Below are 13,704 nucleotides of genomic sequence, written 5' to 3'. Positions count from 1 at the left end.
GGAGTGTGATGGAGCTTCACTCACACACAAAATTGAGAAGAATAGTGCCTGTACATTCTGCCGCATACCTCAGAGTCTACAAACGGTAGAAAATTACTGTTTCAAAAATGAAGCTTGCGCACCCCTTCTCCATTTTTTCAAGTGCACTTCTGATGCTGCCCTCATGCAAACATATCCGGAAAAAGCCTTAGGTGCTGCTGGTCCTAACATCAGGCAAGGCAAGTTGACTTTATCAGGTTGCTGGTTTTAGGTGCTGTGAAAGAACATCAAATTATTAGCTATCTAATGCCTTACTGTATTATAATTACTTCCAAGGAGAGGCACTTGTGGAATTTCCCTTCCTCCTGTGCCAGAAGAACTTGGCTCTGCTTCGGCTGTGACACTTGGGAAAGGGGCATCATCAAGCCAGTGCAACAAAGTCCTAGAGCCCGGAGGTGGAGTAGGATGGAGCGTACCACTTCAGGATGCAGGTGGGGGGGATGCTACTTTTGAGCATAAGCCTCAATTGTTTTATTTTCACAAAAACCTCCCTAAAGATATAAAGTAAGCACATCATGGGGGGGGGTTGTAAAAATAAAACCCCCTAAAACCTGCAAAGGGTCATGGCACTTTTAAAAAAGGAACAGTCTCCTCCACTTGCACTCCAAAGTGACACAGCCCATCCTACCAGCTCAGGGCTCTACCACCTTGTTGTGGCTGCATGCTAGAAACCAGGCTGCACCTAGAGGTGCCATCTCCTCCGGCCCACCCAGCCTCCTGGCAACTGCCTTTCTCCCAGGCCAACAGCCGGGTTGCTTTCCACCTTCAAGGAGGGAAGCCAAGCCAAGCGGCGGGGCAGCCACCCAACCGCCTCCACCCATCTCCCAAGGCGCGCATCGCTCCCTAAAGCAAACGCCCAGCTCTGCAGAGATCCGGCTGCTCCCTTCGCATCTCCCCAGGCCGGTGGTGCTTTAAAGGGCACATCCGCCAGAAGACCCACATCTCCTCCTCCAGCCACCATCCCCGCGCCACGCCAGGATCACCTTGCCGGGGCCTTCACCCAGCTCCACAGCCCAGAACTGAACTTTCAAAGGTATTTGAAGCAGGCAGGGAGGGAGGGAGGGAGGCGGCTCCCCGCCCCCCCTTGCAGGGAACACGCAATCCGTTTATTAAAATCACTACCCCCATCACCTCCACCACGAGAACCCAGCCGGCTAAGCCGCGCCAAGCAGCAAATATGGCTCCCCAGCGCAAGGACTTTCCCCCTGATCCAGCGTGTCTCCAAAAAGGCTCCCCCGATAACGCACAAGCAGATAAGGCTGACTTATTTGGAGGCTGCTGGGTTTTCAGCCCCCTTCCTTCCTTCCTTCCCAGGCTTCTTGGGGAAGGAGGAAGGGAGGAGAAGGTTCAAGTCTGGGCAAACCGCACTGAGCTCAAGCCATCTGCAAAGCGGGTCGGACCTGACGCGGATCAGCAGCCGGGCTGGGAAGATGGGCGGGTGCGGCGGTGGGTGCCGCGCAGCGCCAGCAAGAGACCGAGCTCTCGGGGAGCTGAAATGGACACGATCCCATTCTGCTTCACCTCCGGCTGCCTTTCTAGAGCTCCCCACCCGCTAACACCCAGTTGCCCAGCCTGCTTGGGGACGCTGCGAAGGGGGCCGGGCGGGGGCGGAAAGCAACAAGCGGCGGGGAGGGGTCGGTAGGCTTGCTCAGTGAGGATTGGGCCCACCTCGGATCGCCTCGCTGCCTTGCCAGGGGCCCCGATCGCCAGAAAAGCAGGTCAGGAAGCGGGGGGGGGGGGGGAGAGAGAGAGCAAGATGCAAGGGAGCAAGGGCGGGGCGGGGGAATCCTTTTGCAGAGTCAGCTGCATTCCCGTGCTAAAGGACAGGTGGCCGGGAAAGGAAGCGAGGGGGAGGCGTGCGCGGGCCAGGCAGTGACGGTCCGATCCAGCCCATCCCAGGAGGCGCTGCCCTCTCCGCAAGCTCGCCTGCTTCCTCCGCGCGCGCCGATGGTGCAAATATATTCCCGAAAGCATTTAAATGCAAAGGTGCACATAAACCATGCGCATAAAGATACACCTGCATATATACTGAAAGGAGGGGAATCCGCCCGAAATGCACGCCTGGAAGCGGCTCCTACCGGGAGAGGCGAGCCTTAGCCGGGCATGGCGCGGGGCATCGGAGCGCCGCTCTCCTCCTCCTCCTCCTCCTCCTCTCGGCGCGGCTGCAGCAACCTCCTGCCTGCTCGGAGGCGCCGCGTCTCTGCCAGCCTTTTGCAAGGCGCTTCTGCTTCCCAGGCTGAGAGCCCCCAGCCCAGGGAGAGCAGGAAGCGCGTCATCACCCCGGGACCGACCGGCCAGCTGGCCTTCCTCCCTCTCCTCCTCCTCCTCCTCCCCCTCACCCCGAGCTGACTGGACCGACCAGCCACCCAGCAAGCTTGTGCTGCACGTTGCTGGCGGAGCTCCCCACCAGCGAGGCGAGCCGCACCCCAGAATTAGCTCATCCCTCTCCCAAAGCAAAAGCCAAGGTGTCTCCCAGGCTGCGGCCGAAGCAGGCTCCAGTCCTCTTGAGCTCGGCAGGACTTACTCCCGAGTAAATGCGTTTGCGCCAGAGAACTGTGCGTGATTCTCCACCAGGCAAGCTGCCACCTTCTCCTCCCCAAAACTAGTTCTGATCCTCCTCTGCTTTCAAGCAGCGTTCCCCACGTGTAGAATATCATGAAGCAAGGGAGGCTTCTTTCCATCCTTGCAGGGAAGAAAGCTGCAGCTGCTTGCTTGTTCTGCACTTCAGTTTCCTGTTAAAAGCACGGGAGCCAGGCTGGTGGACAGGAAGGCAGGCAACCTTATTCACCTCTCATAGAATCATAGAATCATAGAATCATAGAGTTGGAAGAGACCACAAGGGCCATCGAGTCCAACCCCCTGCCAAGCAGGAAACACCATCAGAGCACTCCTGACATATGGTTGTCAAGCCTCTGCTTAAAGACCTCCAAAGAAGGAGACTCCACCACACTCCTTGGCAGCAAATTCCACTGTCGAACAGCTCTTACTGTCAGGAAGTTCTTCCTAATGTTTAGGTGGAATCTTCTTTCTTGTAGTTTGGATCCATTGCTCCGTGTCCGCTTCTCTGGAGCAGCAGAAAACAACCTTTCTCCCTCCTCTATGTGACATCCTTTTATATATTTGAACATGGCTATCATATCACCCCTTAACCTCCTCTTCTCCAGGCTAAACATGCCCAGCTCCCTTAGCCGTTCCTCATAAGGCATCGTTTCCAGGCCTTTGACCATTTTGGTTGCCCTCCTCTGGACACGTTCCAGTTTGTCAATGTCCTTCTTGAACTGTGGTGCCCAGAACTGGACACAGTACTCCAGGTGAGGTCTGACCAGAGCAGAATACAGTGGCACTATTACTTCCCTTGATCTAGATGCTATACTCCTATTGATGCAGCCCAGAATTGCATTGGCTTTTTTAGCTGCCGCGTCACACTGTTGGCTCATGTCAAGTTTGTGGTCAACCAAGACTCCTAGATCCTTTTCACATGTAGTGCTCTCAAGCCAGGTGTCACCCATCTTGTATTTGTGCCTCTCATTTTTTTTGCCCAAGTGCAATACTTTACATTTCTCCCTGTTAAAATTCATCTTGTTTGTTTTGGCCCAGTTCTCTAATCTGTTAAGGTCGTTTTGAAGTGTGATCCTGTCCTCTGGGGTGTTAGCCACCCCTCCCAGTTTGGTGTCATCTGCAAATTTGATCAGGATGCCCTTGAGTCCATCATCCAAGTCGTTGATAAAGATGTTGAATAAGACCGGGCCCAAGACAGAACCCTGTGGCACCCCACTAGTCACTCTTCTCCAGGATGAAGAGGAACCATTGATGAGCACCCTTTGGGTTCGGTCAGTCAGCCAGTTACAAATCCACTGAGTGGTAGCATAGTCAAGACCGCATTTTACCAGCTTCTTTACAAGAATATCATGGGGCACCTTGTCAAATGCCTTGCTGAAATCAAGGTAGGCTACATCCACTGCGTTCCCTTCATCTACCAGGCTTGTAATTCTGTCAAAAAACGAGATCAGGTTAGTCTGACATGACTTATTTTTCAGAAATCCATGCTGACTATTGGTGATCACAGCATTCCTTTCTAGGTGCTCACAGACTGTTTGCTTAATGATCTGCTCCAGAATCTTCCCTGGTATTGATGTCAGACTGACTGGGCGGTAATTATTTGGGTCCTCTCTTTTCCCCTTTTTGAAAATAGGGACAACATTTGCCCTCCTCCAGTCTGCCGGGACTTCGCCTGTTCTCCAGGAATTCTCAAAGATGACTGCCAGTGGTTCTGAAATCACATCTGCCAGTTCTTTTAATACTCTTGGATGCAGTTCATCTGGCCCTGGAGACTTGAATACATCTAGACTAGCCAAGTATTCTTGTACTATCTCCTTAGTTATTCTGGGCTGTGTTTCCTCTGCTGAATCATTTGCTCCAAATTCTTCAGGTCGGGCATTGTTTTCTTTATCGGAGAAGACTGAGGCAAAGAAGGCATTGAGGAGTTCAGCCCTTTCTGTGTCCCCTGTTTGCATTTCACCATCTTCTCCTCTGAGTGACCCCACTGTTTCTTTGTTCTTCCTTTTGCTACGAACATACCCATAAAAGCCTTTTTTGTTGCTTTTAACCTCTCTAGCAAGCCTGAGTTCATTCTGTGCTTTAGCTTTTCTGACTTTGTGTCTACACGTGCTGGCTATTTGTTTGAATTCCTCTTTGGTGGTTTCCCCCCTTTTCCATTTTTTGTACACATCCTTTTTTAATCTTAACTCAGTTAAAAGTTCTTTAGATAGCCACCCTGGCTTCTTTAGGCACCTTCCATGTTTCCGTCTCATTGGTATTGCCTGAAGTTGTGCTTTTACTATCTCCCTCTTAACAAACTCCCAGCCATCATGAACTCCCTTTCCTTTTAGTATTACTGTCCATGGGATCTCACCAAGCACTTCCCTAAGTTTTATGAAGTCGGCTTTCTTAAAGTCGAGAAATTGAGTCCTAGTATGCTTGGCTGCTCCTTTCCGCTGTATAGTAAACTTCAGAAGAGCATGATCACTCGCGCCTAATGATCCTTCCACTTCTACCCCACTAACCAGGTCATCAACATTGGTTAGGACCAGATCTAAAATGGCTGTTCCTCTTGTTGCTTCTCCCACTTTCTGGACAATGAAGTTGTCTGCAAGGCCAGTGAGGAATCTGTTTGACCTTATGCTCTTGGCTGAGTTTGACATCCAACAAATATCCGGGTAATTGAAGTCCCCCATTACTACTATCTCCCTTCCTTTTGCATGCTTGGCCATCTGTTCCAGGAAGGCATCATCTATGTCCTCCGTTTGGCTTGGGGATCTATAGTAAACTCCCACAATGAGGTCACTGTTATTCTTCTCTCCCTTAATTTTGACCCAAATGCTCTCACTTTGGCTTTGAGGTTCTAAATCTTGGATCTCTTCACAGGTATACACATCCCTGACATATAACGCCACTCCTCCTCCTTTCTTGTCTGGTCTGTTTCTCTGAAATAGATTGTATCCCTCCATTATTACATTCCAATCGTGGGACTTATCCCACCAGGTTTCAGTGATTCCTATTATGTCATATTTAGTTTGCTGTACCAAGAGCTCAAGCTCATCTTGTTTATTTCCCATACTTTGCGCATTAGTGTACAGACATTGAAGTCCATTAATCATTCCCCCGTGTCTCTTATTTAAGGATTTTTTCCTCCCACCACTAGGTCTGCGTGCTGTTTGCTCCATTCGGTCTATGACATTTGGATGATCATCTTCATCAATTGATAGACTCCTACCTTCAGGAGCACTGTCTCCCTCCCCCACATTAGTCAGTTTAAAGCCCTCCTGATGAGGTTTCTGAGATTTTTTGCAAAAACATTCCTCCCAACCGTTGTGAGGTGCAGCCCATCGCTTGCCAGAAGTCCATCTTCAAGAAACTGCATTCCGTGATCTAAGAATCCAAACCGTTCCTGTTTACACCATTTGCGAAGCCAGTTGTTCACTTCCACTATTTTTCCCTCTCTCCCTGGGCCACGTCGTTCAACTGGGAGGACAGATGAGATGACAATTTGTGCATTTAATTGCTTCAGTTTCCTGCCCAGAGCCTCGTAATCTCTTTTGATCTTCTGGAGGCTATTGCTTGCAGTGTCATTGGTTCCCACATGAACCAAGAGGAAGGGGTATTTGTCAGTGGGTTTTATGATTCCTTGCAGTCGTTCAGTTACATCTTGGATCTTAGCCCCGGGGAGACAGCACACTTCCCGAGACATCTTGTCAGGCCCACAGATCACTGCTTCTGTTCCCCTCAGTAGGGAATCCCCTATCACCACTACACGCCTCCTCTTAGGTCTGGTCGGGGTTCTTCCGTGAGCTGTCCGTTCCAAGGTCGCCTGCACATTCCCTGAGGACTGCCTTTGCTGCTCGTCTTCATATACCTGATCGACTGTAATGAGGGAGAGATCCTCAAATGGAGTCTGCTCTTCGTCTTCCATGCTAGGAGAAAGGACCTCAAAGCGATTGCGTATTTCTAAACAATCAGAGCGAACCCTGGGCCTCCTACTTCTTTGAGTCACGTTTCTCCATATATCTGGCTCCTGTGTTGGTGAACTAGCCTCCTTCTCAGGGGAGTCCCCTGTCTCCTCCTTGGTGGAGACGGTGTGCTCTGTTGCTTCCAAGAAGAGCTCCAGCTCTCTAATTCTTTGGAGCGTAGCTACACGTTCCTCCAGTTGCTGGACTTTGTCTTTTAAGAGGGCAATCAACATGCAATTGCTGCAGGTAAAGCTGCCTGCAACCTTTGGCAAGATGGCAAACATTGCGCAGGAACCACAGGCGACTGCAGCTGTTCCCTCACCCTCCATCTTGAGAAGGTGTCGTTGGGGGTGACTACAGCGGTCCTCCATCATAAAAAGCGTGAAGACAGGACAAATAAATCCCCCCAAATAAACCTATATCTCCCCCAACAAACGTTTGAGACTAGCTCCCCTAAATCTAAAAGATGGATCAAACTGTGCGCGCCGCTGCCCTACAAGCTCTGACAAGCTCCTCCCACAGCTAATCACCTACCTCAACAGAAGCCCTGCCCCCTCTGACCTTTGCACAGAGAAAGCAGCTAATCAGCCACAAGAAACTCACACAAGAAAACCCTTTTTGTTCCTTCTTCAGCAGCTGCCCTACAAGCTCTGACAAGCTCCTCCCACAGCTAATCACCTACCTCAACAGAAGCCCTGCCCCCTCTGACCTTTGCACAGAGAAAGCAGCTAATCAGCCACAAGAAACTCACACAAGAAAACCCTTTTTGTTCCTTCTTCAGCAGCTGCCCTACAAGCTCTCACTGTGTTGGCTTGGATGCTTTCTTGATCAGTTTCCAAATGGAGTAATTTTGCTATGTGCTGACCTGAACTATGCTGTAATTGATGATTTGGTGCACTTTGGAAAAAATATATTTTTAAAGCAAAACTTGTCAGGGTTGCCCACTGGAAAAATAGCAACAATATATTATCCATATATGAGACCAAACCAAAATCTCACCAAATAACGTTCCAGCTTTTGAGTTCTCCAGAGACCCTGAAACCAGAACAGCAGCCCCCTGAAAGCCTCATCTGAATGTTTGCTTCCTCCAGATTCCACCTGATGACTCAGCAGATGCAGGAACTGATGACTTGACTACTAGCTAGTGCTGTTTCTCCAGACACACTGCATGTCCCATGGGCTTGTCTAACTGGATGAAGAATTCTGGATAACTTGAAACCTCACACATTATTATATGACATTTTGGAGGACCTTATAAATCCTCACCTGAGGATTATGTCGCTGCGCAGTAGGACCCAGGTATACCAGTATGCAGGTTTTTTACTACAGGTATTGAAGAAAACAACATTATTTTGTTGAGGCTGCAGTCTTCTTTTGGGAAGGGTTGTAGCTCAGCGGTTGAGCTCCTGTTTCCCATGCAAAAGGTCACAGGTTCAATCCCCCTGTATATCCAGACGTGGCAGGGAAAAGACTCCTGTCTGAAACCTTGGAGAGCTGCTGTCAGTCATTGTAGACAAGACTCTGCTAGAAGGACCAAGACTTTGACTTAGTACAGGGGAGCTTCCAATGATCTTATTTAAATCAGCTCTTTATTCAGAGGGCAATGAGGACTGGAATCTTGGTTCATCTTTAGGGGAAGGACCGTAGCTTAGTGATGGAGCGCAGGCTTCATGTGCAGAAGGCCCCAAGTTCAAACCTGGCCTCTCCAGGAAAGGCTGGGAGAGACTCCCTGCCTGAAACCCTGGAGAGCTGCTGCCAGTCCGTGTAGGCAATACTGAGCTTTAGTGTTCTGACTTGGTATAATAAGGCAGCTTCTTCCTTTCTTCGCTTGCTGAGGTAGTCCGGGAGCCATGGAGACTAAGGTTCTCCCCTCTCCCCTCCCTTGCTCCCTGCCTCCAGTCAGGGATTGGGGGCAGCACTGCTCCCCCCTCACAAGGGAGCATCATGAACCTGGTTAGTCAGAGCAAGGAGGCCAGTCCTGGCCAACCGCTCCTCAATAATTTCAATCAGGATGAGGTAGGCAGAAGGAAGGACAGATTATATTTCGTAGAATCATAGAGTTGGAAGGGACCCTGAAGATCATCAATGAGAGGAAAGAGGCTCAGTCGCAATGGCTTCTTTACGCTGCTATCCTGGCCCCTGCCCCCAAAATCCTCCTTGTTGTGGCACAGGTGATGCTCCAGGCCGGCTGCCAAAGTGCCTTCCTGCCCATGTTGAAAACAACAACAACAAACCTATGGTTACGTGAAACATACTCAGTAAACACACAAGACGTAACCGGCTGTACTTTTGAATAAATAAGGTATACTATTCAATGTATCAAATTGTAGATTTCAACGGAAGTCTCATGAAGTTCAACGAAAAAAGCAGAAGACCCAGTGGATCAGTTCATTCTTTAGTCAGTTCATGCATAAGGTCCATACATGTATACATATCTATTCCACCTGTCTGTTCTTAGAGTCCAATAATCCACATGAAGGGTTGTTACAGTTCCACCGAATCCTTTCACAAAGGAATATTAGCCTTGTTTCGCCATCCTAGGCTTCATCAGTAGAACACGCTCATATGTGATATTACAGGATAGTGGATCTTATAGCATAGTAGTGGTTGCAGTCACCAAGATGGTGGCGTCAACACACTTGGGGGAGGCTGGATATGCTGCCTGCCTAGATCCTGCTGCCTGAGGCAGCTGCCTCATGGGCAGGGCTGGCTGGCCCTGGGCACCTGGATTTAAGATTCATTTAACCAGAGTTTCCCTTAAAGGGGAGGGAGTTAAAAGTGAAATGACAGCACCACCTGCTGATAGTTAAAGTGATAGGTGCATTGATTCAGATAGGGCATGATTACCCGCTATCCTTCTAAACAGTAATGGAATTTGAAGCACAATCTCAGCAAAATGATGATGATACCCAGCTCTACCTCTCTTTCAAATCAGAACCAGTGAAGGTCCTGTGTGCGGGTCTGGAGGTGGTTGGAGGATGGATGGCGGCTAACAGATTGAGGTTGAATCCTGACAAGACAGAAGTATTGTTTTTGGGGGACAGGAGGTGGGCAGGTGTGGAGGAATCCCTGGTCCTGAATGGGGTAACTGTGCCCCTGAAGGACCAGGTGTGCAGCCTGGGGGTCATTCTGGACTCGCAGCTGTCCATGGAGGCGCAGGTCAATTCTGTGTCCAGGGCAGCTGTTTACCAGCTCCATCTGGTACGCAGGCTGAGACACTACCTGCCCACGGACTGTCTCGCCAGAGTGGTGCATGCTCCAGTTATCTCTCGCTTGGATTACTGCAATGCACTCTACGTGGGGCCACCTTTGAAGGTGACCTGAAAACTACAGCTAATCCAGAATGCAGCAGCTAGACTGGTGACTGGGAGCGGCCGCCAAGACCACATAACACTGGTCTTGAAAGACCTACGTTGGCTCCCAGCACAATTCAAAGTGTTGGTGCTGACCTTTAAAGCCCTAAATGGCCTCAGTCCAGTATACCTGAAGGAGCGTCTCCACCCCTATCGTTCTGCCCGGACACTGAGGTCCAGCGCTGAGGGCCTTCTGGCGGTTCCCTCACTGTGAGAACCCAAGTTACAGGGAACCAGACAGAGGGCCTTTTTGGTAGTGGCACCCGTCCTGTGGAATGCCCTCCCAGGAGATGTCAAAGAGAATAACAACTACCAGACTTTTAGAAGACATCTGAAGGCAGCCCTGTTTAGGGAAGCTTTTAATGTTTAATAGGTTATTATATTTTAATGTTCTGTTGGAAGCCGCCAGGAGTGGCTGGGGAAACCCAGTCACATGGGCGGGGTATAAATAATAAATTATTATTAATAAAATATATTTGCGAGTTGGTAGCATGTGAGACTTCATCTCAGGGTTGTGGGTTCATGCACCACATTTGGCAAAAGATTCCTGCATTTCAGGGGGTTGGACTAGATGACCTTTATATGGTCTCTTCCAACTCTGCAACTGTGATTCAGAACATAATGAATACCTGCTTCCTGATGGTATTGGTAGCTTGTATCCTAGAAAGATGTGATGCTAGATTTGTGTGGGTTCTCTGCATTGGACCACAGCTACTTTAACAGATTGGATGGGAGGCTCAAGGAATCTGAAAGGCTGTTATAAGGCTATCTCCTTCCGCTGATGGAGGAAGTTTGCCTCTGAATACCAGTTGCTTAGGACTGCAAGTGGGGAGAGCACTGCTGCTGCCCTCGCTTCCTGCTGGCAGGCTTCCCGTGATGGGCAGAGAGAATGAAAACTTAGCATATTAAATGAAGCTCTGCAGAAGCAATTCAGAGTTGGAGGAGGAGGAGGAGGAGCCTTAGCAACTGCTTGACAACCAAATAGCTGAACGGATACATTGTATGTGTGCATATTTGAATCCCCCCCTTTTTTTTTTGCTTTCAGAGACTAAGAGGAAAGAGGCAGGGTGAGGTGAGCAGGTGTGAAGATCAAGCTGGAACTGCAATACAGGCAGCTGAACTTTGCTGCTTCGGTACGCAAAAATGCTCGGCCCACGTAATGGATGTTCCCATGCATGTAAAGAGGACAATTTGGAGACATTTTTCAATACCTAGAAAACGGATTTTGGCAATGACATTCTGGATCCTGTGGGACAGGACTTTGCTCTCCATCCTGCAGTCTATAAAAGCAGTTCTCTCTCAGTGCCAAGAACCCCCAAGAGGCAACACGCCTGCAGCCCTTTCGTCTCTCGTGCCTCACCCTTTCCCCACTTTTGCTTGTTACAAGGATCCCTGGCCAAGACCCTTCGTACATGTATCACCACATCCTTGGCATCTTTTTGAGTTAGGGTTAGTCTGCTCCAGTAGGATAATTCCTGTCCAATTTCTATTACCCTTGTTCCAGAGTAACTTTCCATAAGGGAGTGGATGCCCTAGCTGTGCGGGAATTTAAGTGGAAGCTCCCAGGTCCAGCCTCCTGGCATGGAGGGGTCAAAGCAGGCAGCAGATCCTGCCAGGAGTCAGGGAGGGCAGCAGTTGCCCAAGGCTGCTGCGAATCAACACCCACAGGCCTCCTATAGGACCACAGCCTATAGGAGGAAGACTGGCCCATTTCTGGTAGGTGGCTTGGTGCCTGATGCTTGCAGCAGTTATTAGAAGGAAGGATAATGGATAATGACTTCTTCTCTGCAGCACCAAAGAGGCCTTGATAAAGTCAGCTGATCATTCTAGATAACTCCAGGAGTTGCAGAAGACTTCCTTTTTATCTCTGGTTTATTTTATTTTATTTCCTCAAAACAAAACTTCAAAGAGCAAAAAAAATGACAAGCTCAATGCTGTTTCTGGGCCTGATTTTAAGCAGTCAGAAAGCTGACAGCATAACAGAAATGGGAGAGATGGAGGGCCCCTGGGAGCAACAGGGTTTAACTGTTAAAGCATTTAGGCCCTTAAAAGGGCATTTCATGTGTGCTCCAACTCATAAAACTCCCCTGAAAAATTATCTGGTCAGAAACTATGAAACTGCAACCCTTCTACTGGAATAGCCTTGGAAAATATAATCAAGAGATTATCACCAGTCCAGAAAATAATGGCTTCAAAACCAGTGGATACTGATGCAGATACAGTATCCACTGCAGGTTCAAAGACAGAGTTAAATTAGATTAGCATTTCTCAAACCTTGTGAAATATTGTTCGCAGCCTCCTCTCCTGGCTCCTTTGCCAGGGGCTTCTACCAAGAACAGCTGGGAAACCTACCCTGGTGAACAATGTTTGTGTCACTGTCCTCCTCAAGTACAGAAAGGCAAAGCAGAGAGCAGCGTTGGCCTCTCGGATATTAAACGTTAGGAAGACCTTCCTGATGGTAAGAGCCATTCAGCAGTGGAATGGGCTACCTCAGAAGGGGGTGGACTCTGGGGCAGGGAGACCATGTTCTCAGGCACACAATTTTTGTGGGGGTGCAAAGCACAGCTCAACCGGGGGGCCCTTGCATGGGCGGGCAGGCAGCTCAGTGTGCCCTGCTTTGCTTGGGTGGGGTAGGGTCACTCGTGAAGGCGAGGGCTGGGCTGACTCCCCACCACCCAGTGCATGTGCACAATGCACACACCCCACCAGGCGTATGCACACCCCGGGCACCAACAACTGATGCTATGCCACTGGGTGGACTCCCCTTTTGAACAGAGGTTGGATGTCCACCTGCCAGGGATTCCTGCATTCCAGGGGTTGGTCCCCATGACCCTTGGGGTCCCAACTCTACAATACTACGATTCTGTAATTCTGGTCTTCTGCCTTTTCCTGGGCAACAGAGCAGTGCTTTCAGTACAATAAAAATATTTAAAAGCCAAAATATAAAGCCAGTTCAAAAACAGCAATAAAAGACAAATCAGCAAGCTCAGATTAAATACTCTAAATACTTAAAAGCAGCAATAATGAAACGCACATCTGAAGCAGATTAAACGTCATCTGGATTTTTTTTTTTTTAAAGCAGACTTCTCTGTGCAGAGTTCCAAATCTTGGTTGTAGTCATAAGGAAAGGAACATAGTTCAGTGACTGAGCATCCGCTCAGGGGAGTGCTGCTGTTGCACTCAGGTCCAGCTTTCAGGCTTCTGGAATGAGCACCTGACTGACCACTGAGAGAACAAGAGGCTGGACTAAATTACGTTTGTATGTCAGTACTGAACTGGATGGACCCCTGGTCTGACACAGGGGTCAGCACACTTTTCCAGCATGGGGCCGGTCCACTGTCCCTCAGACCTTGTGGGGGGCCGGACTATATTTTGAAAATAAAAATAAAAATGAATGAATTCCTATGGCCCACAAATAACCCAGAGATGCATTTTAAATAAAAGGATACATTCTACTCATGTAAAAACACGCTGATTCCCGGACCATCCATGGGCTGGATTTAGAAGGCAATTGGGCCAGATCTGGCCCCCAGGCCTTAGTTTGCCTGCCAATGGTCTGATGTATAAAGCAGCTTTCTAAGACCCTGGCGGTCATTCCTCTTCTGGTCACTGCTATAGACGCACAACCTGTCTGTCTCCAGGCACTGCGGTTGTCTGCAGGAGATTCCCACCTGGCGGGGCCGATGCTGCCAGCCGTCATGTCACATTCGCAGACATCTTCATAATGCAGAGTTGGTCTGCCAGCTGGCTTGGTGCCTGAAGCCAGCTCCCCATAGAGCACATCCTTGGGAATCCTGTCGTCTTCC

The 13,704-nt window shown here is 49.4% G+C and overlaps 1 protein-coding gene across 3 annotated transcripts in view; it reads right to left on the bottom strand.

Moving 5' to 3' along the window:
• The window catches only part of TLN2 (talin 2), a 171,130-nt gene extending 168,802 nt beyond the window's left edge, over positions 1 to 2,328 (bottom strand). For 2 of the 3 annotated variants that reach the window (XM_083586092.1, XM_083586096.1), the window contains exon 1: positions 2,118 to 2,328. The gene's annotated coding sequence lies outside the window, so the exon portion shown is untranslated. Of the gene's footprint in view, positions 1 to 1,439; positions 1,621 to 2,117 lie in introns of those variants that run through there. The other variant, XM_083586094.1, reaches the window with a different exon arrangement.
• Between the last annotated feature and the right edge of the window lie 11,376 nt (positions 2,329 to 13,704).

This window comes from Podarcis filfolensis, assembly GCF_964270895.1.
Source record: "Podarcis filfolensis genome assembly, chromosome: 14".
Taxonomy (NCBI): Eukaryota; Metazoa; Chordata; class Lepidosauria; order Squamata; family Lacertidae; genus Podarcis; species Podarcis filfolensis.
The sequence above is the reverse complement of the archived record's forward strand: the minus strand, read 5'-3'. Positions and strand labels throughout refer to the sequence as shown.